This window comes from Populus euphratica, unplaced genomic scaffold, assembly GCF_000495115.2.
Source record: "Populus euphratica unplaced genomic scaffold, PopEup_1.0 scaffold87.1, whole genome shotgun sequence".
Taxonomy (NCBI): domain Eukaryota; kingdom Viridiplantae; phylum Streptophyta; class Magnoliopsida; order Malpighiales; family Salicaceae; genus Populus; species Populus euphratica.
Window position 1 is genome coordinate 201,227 of NW_011499900.1, and position 6,594 is coordinate 207,820.

At 36.0% G+C, this 6,594-nt stretch overlaps 1 pseudogene; it reads left to right on the forward strand.

Moving 5' to 3' along the window:
• Positions 1 to 439: 439 nt before the first annotated feature.
• The window catches only part of LOC105132606 (transcriptional corepressor LEUNIG-like), an 8,853-nt pseudogene continuing 2,698 nt past the window's right edge, over positions 440 to 6,594 (forward strand).

A 6,594-nucleotide genomic window follows, 5' to 3' on the forward strand; every position in this document is an offset into this window, starting at 1 on the left:
AATTTAATATTATCTTTATATAAAATATATTTTTAAAATTAATTAAACAATAAAATCAGATGTTAATGCACTTTAAGACACTTAAAAGCCTATTTCAAATAGTAACAATATTTATTTTTTAAAATATAGTTGTTTTTTAAATTTTTTTTGTTTATAAATAAATTAAAATAATATTTTTTAAAATTTATTTTCAATATTAGCACATTAAAAAATTTATATAAAAAATAAAATAAAAATTATTTTTTTAAAAAAATATTTTTAAAACACGAACTTGAACAAAAAACGTGAACAAATTTTCGTTAAATGATCCATTCATCCAGACCTCATGGGTGTATCCAACGTGGCAAAATTCCACGTGCCTTTTTTACTTTCGTCCACGTCACAGACGTATCCGGCCATCTCTAGTTTCGAACCTGCACGTACACCGAACCAATAACCCCACCCCAGAGGGCCCTGACTCAAAACTTCCACGCCCCACCTTCGGATCCTGCTCAAACTCTCTCTCGAGTCTCGACTCGAGTAGACTCACACCAGTCCTTACTCTCTCACTCCGTTAAAACTTCCTTCTTGCACCTTTAAAATAACAGAGCCCTTTTTCATCGTTCAAATCGAAGGTAATCGCTAAATTAATTATTTCAACAATATTCTGGTTTTAATTTCAATTTTTGTATTGAATTTTTTGAATTTTTTTTTGCGTGATAATTGTTGTATTCAGTGACAATGCTTGATCAATGGAGATCACTATTACACGGAGTCCGTGATCAGTAATAAATCCTTTTTTGATCCTTATATTTTTTCGAAATTTAGGTAAGTTGTTATGTATTTAGTTTTAATTTTCTTAGAATCATGAATTTTCTATAAATCTCGAAATTCTGTGGATTGTGATTTGAATTTGATCGATCATTTTTATGTGCCACTACTGGCAGAGTTTTTGTTTGTTTTAGTTTAGGTTATTAGCAGTTTTGTTTGGTGATTTTTGAGCTGAAATCATGGCACAGAGTAATTGGGAAGCAGATAAAATGTATGTGATCTCTTGTTTCTTCTATTTTTATTTTTGGTAATTTATTGCTTGGTCTTTTATTTTGTTAATAATTAGGTTTTTGATAATGGTATTTTTTTTAAACTGGCTGATTTTTTATAGGCTTGATGTGTACATATATGATTATTTGATGAAGAAGAAATTGCATGCTACTGCAAAATCATTCATGACTGAGGGGAAAGTTCACCCCGATCCAGTAGGTAAGGCCCAGAATCTTACTTTTACTTTTCAAGAAGCGTGGGGGAAAGGTAGCTTGTTATAGCATAGGTTTTTGACATAATTATGCTGGTGTTTTAGAAGGTAATGGAAGTGACAGTAGTCGGTTTTTTTTGGCTTGGATTTGAATCGGCTGCCTAAATATGGTGCAAAAGGAGTTGAAATGTTTAAGATATAATTACTAGTTTGAATGTGCAGCGATTGATGCTCCTGGGGGGTTTCTTTATGAATGGTGGTCTGTCTTCTGGGATATTTTTATAGCAAGGACCAATGAGAAACACTCCGAGACTGCTGCAGCGTATTTAGAGGTGGGTTTGATTGCCTGCCTGCCTATTATGCATCTTCTGTTGATGTTCTTTACTTGGACAATTGCATTGATGTGTAGGCACAGCAAAGCAAGACAAAGGAACATCAACAGCTGCAACTAATGCGTCAAGCTCAGTTGCAACGAGGGGGTCCTAACAATCCAATCATTGGGGGTCCGGTAAATTCTATTGGTTCTGAAGGAATGCTCGGGCAATCAAATGCCAGTGCACTGGCTGCAAAAATGTACGAGGAACGTATGAAGCATTCCAACCAAATGGAGCCTGAAACATCCCAACCGCATCTTGATGCTAGGATGGCCCTCCTCAAATCAACTACAAACCATCCAGGGTAAATTTCTTTGTAGATGTTATTAGACAGTTTTTATACCCAATATTTGCATGCTGATTCTTTTGTGCTGACACAGCCAATTGGTCCAAGGAAATCCTGGGAATGTTACTGCAGCGCTGCAGCAAATCCAGGCATGAACTCAACAGACTGCTGTAACTACTTTAACAAAAAGAACTATATTTGCTGCAAATCTGAGTTCTGATTTTTTGCTTTCACAATTTAATTGAGTGCTTGACTCATTCAATAGGATGTCAAACCTGAAGTGAGCCTGGGTGCTGCCCAGAGATCTTTGCCTATGGATCCTTCAACCATTTACGGGCAGGGGATCATGCAGTCTAAACCTGGAATTGGAAATGCAGGTAAATATATTGGATCCTTTATTGCAGAAATGGTATTTGAGATGAGGGCATATAAACACATGCATTTACAAATTGATTTTCACATTATTCCTGTTTGTAAAAACTAGGCATCTGGTTTTTAAGAATAAAGTGTTAGAACTAATTTTGTCTTGCATAAATCTTAACTAAAAGAAGGAATGAAAACTTCCACTGCCCATAAATTACTTTCCTGACTGTTACCTATGAAACTCCTTGGTCATTTAGCAAATTAAAAAATCTGTTACCATGTGCTTCAACTCTTGATGTGGTGATCTAACTGTAACATGTAGTACACCAATATGGGAAGGTAAAACAGCGAAGTCCTTCAGAGTGCTTGTACTTTATTCTCTGTTTTTTCATGCAGTCATAACTTTCTCCCGCTTGATTTGAACTATTGATTGAGATATTAATGTACTAGCTTGCACTGAAAGAATCTTTCTCCACCAGTCTCAAACCCAAGAACGGTGTTATAAAGATTAAGAAGGTCGAGTGTCTCCTGTCTATGATCATAGCAGTGTCAACTATTCTTTTTCTTATTTAAGTGCATTCATTAAGAATTCCTCTGTTAGCTAGGTACTGGCTACTTGCGCTTCTGAAATATTATTTTGAATAAAGTTCTGTGTTGATGTCCCTTTATTTTGTAAAGTCTAATATGTGGGACTGTTTTTCTACCTACTTATTTCCACCACCTTGGGACAAATATGTTGGCCCATCATCATTTTGCAGCTTTATTTGAAGTCTAGATCTTGCACAACAACAATCATCAAACGTTTCTTGCATACCAGTTGACAACTTCTGGTATATCCAAGATTTTAAAATCCATAATTTCAAAATGTTATTGTAAACAGACTTCTTATCATGCCATATATATCAAAATAGATATCTCATGGTTGATTTAGATTTTGAATAACTAACAAAATGCAAGCAATACATAGAGGTAATGATATTTTGAATTCAAGAAAATTGATGAGTGTCTATTCACCTTGGATAAAAATCTTCCCTCGAACTTATTCTGGAAAATCCAAGAAGAATTCTACTGTACTAATCCTCATCAAGTTTTATGTTTAGAATCTCTTTTTTATTTTAATTATTTTTAATTTATGTTCAGGATTGAACCCTGGAGTCAATGGTCTTCCCTTAAGGGGATGGCCCTTAACAGTAAGTTCTATACTGGAGCTCATTTGTTCTGGAGATTTGATTAAAAATCTAGCTGGTTGTTCACAATGTAGGCTATTATTGAATATACAGGGACTTGAACAAATTCGTCCAAGTTTGGGTGCACAAGTTCAAAGGCCTCTTTTACATGGTCCTAGTCAGTTTCAGCTTTTGCCACAGCAGCAACAACAGCAGTTATTGGCACAGGTCCAGGCACAAGGCAACCTTGCTGCTTCACCAATGTATGGAGATATGGATCCACAGAAGTTTAGGGGATTGCCAAGAGGGGCTTTGAACAGCAAAGATGGCCAACCAAATGTAAACGATGGTTCCATCGGTTCTCCAATGCATTCAACTTCATCTAAGGTAGGGTTTTCTTGAATTAATCCAAATTTTGATGTTTTGTTCTCATTGGGTTATGAGTTCTTAATGCTTTATGTGGTTGTGTGTCTTGAACAGATGAATTTGCCACAGATGCAACAATCATCCTCTCAACAAGATCCTTTGCACCCACAGCAGGTTGTGTTTTCTTAAATGCACTTAATAATATACACCTGGTTTAACATGGAACAAAATTTTAAGTTCCTTCAGACTCATGCTTTATTATCCACTCTCCTGCATTTACCCATGAGCTCAATATTAACTAGTGGCAAGATGAATTTCCTTTCCTAAATATCCTATATAATTTTATTGTTAAAGCACTGACTAATGCTTGTTTATGGTGTAATAGAATAACCGAAAGAGGAAAGGCCCTTCATCTTCTGGACCTGCTAATAGTACCGGTACAGGAAATACTGTAGGCCCTTCTAACTCACAGCCATCAACTCCATCAACTCATACTCCTGGTGATGGGATTGCCACAGCTGGCAATTTACAGCATGTCAATAGCATGCCAAAAGGTTTGATGTACAGTGGTGATGCAACTGGAGCTCTTGCATCATCCACAAACCCACTGGTATGCACTCTTAACAAACCTACATGCTGTGACGTGAATAACCTAGAGATGTGAATGTAGCATCAGGAATCTGCTGTTTGGAAGCCGCAACAACCCATACTGCTAATGGAAAAATGGTCAAGTGTGGGGTTATCGGATTTTCTTGTATTGTTACAAAGGCAATTAGTTTATATTTTTGCCCAATGAAATTGCTTGTCCAAGCACTCCTATAAATCTTTTATTTATTTCTGAGCTTGTGTTGTTATTTTAATGTATTCCTTAGTCAATTTAAGTTATACTGTTGTGCTTTTAGTGGAATATTCTTCACGGTATTGCCCAAAGTTGGTCCTATCTATTTCCTTTTTTTTGACTTTCTATCTCTTTGCAGGAAGACATTGAGCATTTTGCAGATGTTGGCTCCTTAGATGATAATGTGGAATCTTTTTTATCCCACGATGATGGAGATGGAAGGGATTTGTTCAGTACTTTAAAAAGGAATTCCTCTGAACATGCTGCTGAAGCTTCAAGGGGTAAGCAATATTTTCAATTCCTTGCACTGTTACTTTTTTCAAATTGACCATAGCTATGCCTATTTCTTGACATCTCAGGTTTCAACTTCAGTGAACGTAGTTCGATACGCTAAAGTTTTTTCAAATTGACTATAGCAATGCCTATTTCTTGACATCTCAGGTTTCAACTTCAGTGAAGTTAGTTCGATACGCAAAAGTAATGGGAAAGTTGTTTGCTGCCACTTCTCTACAGATGGGAAATTGTTGGCCAGTGCTGGGCATGACAAGAAGGTATAATGCATTGTATTGTAGCCCGAAAGGATTAATTTCATTTTCTGATTGCCATGTTAAGGCAGTTTTGGATGATTGAAATTTTTACTTTCATTTTGCTTGCATATCTTTGGATGCTGACTTTCAGATTAGTTAGTGCATACCTACACTAATTTGGAGAATTGTAACGAGCTTATAATGCCCATATTAATCATGTTTTGATTGCTAGCCTAATACACTATTTTCCTTTACCTTGCTAAATAGATGATTCAAGTTGGTTTAGAAATCATTGCTTGCACTCCAAGGTTCGATGAATTAGAGCTTGAAATTGATGAGATATTGTGTTGGGAAACTATTAACTAAATAAATATTGTATGAGGATATATATTAAAATGCAGCAATTTCTACAGTATCCTATACTTAAAGTCATCATTTTTACATGTATGCCATCATCTCGTTTGGCTCGTCTGCTTGAGCTGAGCTTTCTATTCATTAATTGATGGATAGTGGGTTAATCATTGCAATCATATAGAGCAACAGCTACACCTTGCTTAGGTTTATCCATTGGGTTGATACTTATCAGGGACCTGCAATTGCTGTATTTCATTGTTCTTGCTGCTGCATGTGCTAGGATAGTTTGTTGTTCTTCTAATCTTCTTGTTTTTGTCATCGTTGGATGTTATCACTCCATGGTTCTGTTGGACCTGCACATGAAGTGTGTCATTCCTAGACCTGATTAATGTAGCTAACTGCAAGTTACCTAAGACCTCATTACTTGCTGAATAGGAACTCAACACAATTAGCCTTGTCAAGTTTAACCATTGATGATAACCAATTTGGGTAGTTTAATTGCATCAACTAGCTCCTTAACGTTTCAATACATTGACTTGGTTCATTCAAAGATGAGCTACTTTACACGTAAAATCACAATGTCTTGATATTTATTTGGGTGAGAAGGTGTACTCACCTTGAGATCCCAAGGAAGCTTGTGACCTTCTCTTATGTATTCTGGTATTGCCCCCTTTTTTGTGCTAAATATTTTTTGGATATCCTGGCGGATGAAATTGAGGGCAAACTCTTTAGAATAAACCTTAATCCTTTGGCCAGCACTCTTAATTCTTAATAGTTATTCTTATATATTGTTTTTTCCCCTGATAAGAGTATTTGCATTTGTTTTTATTAATCAAATAGCGGCTTGATAACCTCATTTTGAGGTAATTTTTGTGTACATACTCATGGCCATTTTTCTACTTTCGACTAGGCTCAGTTAAATATCTTTTATGTATATGGTGCCGGTCTTTCAGAACCTGGAGAGCAGATGGGCTTTCTTATTAGCATGTGGTACTCATGGTTCCTTGCATGCACCCCTCTTTTTTTCTTTTTATTTGTGTGTGTGTGTTATGAACCATGGTTCACCATTATTATAATTTGATGGTGGGG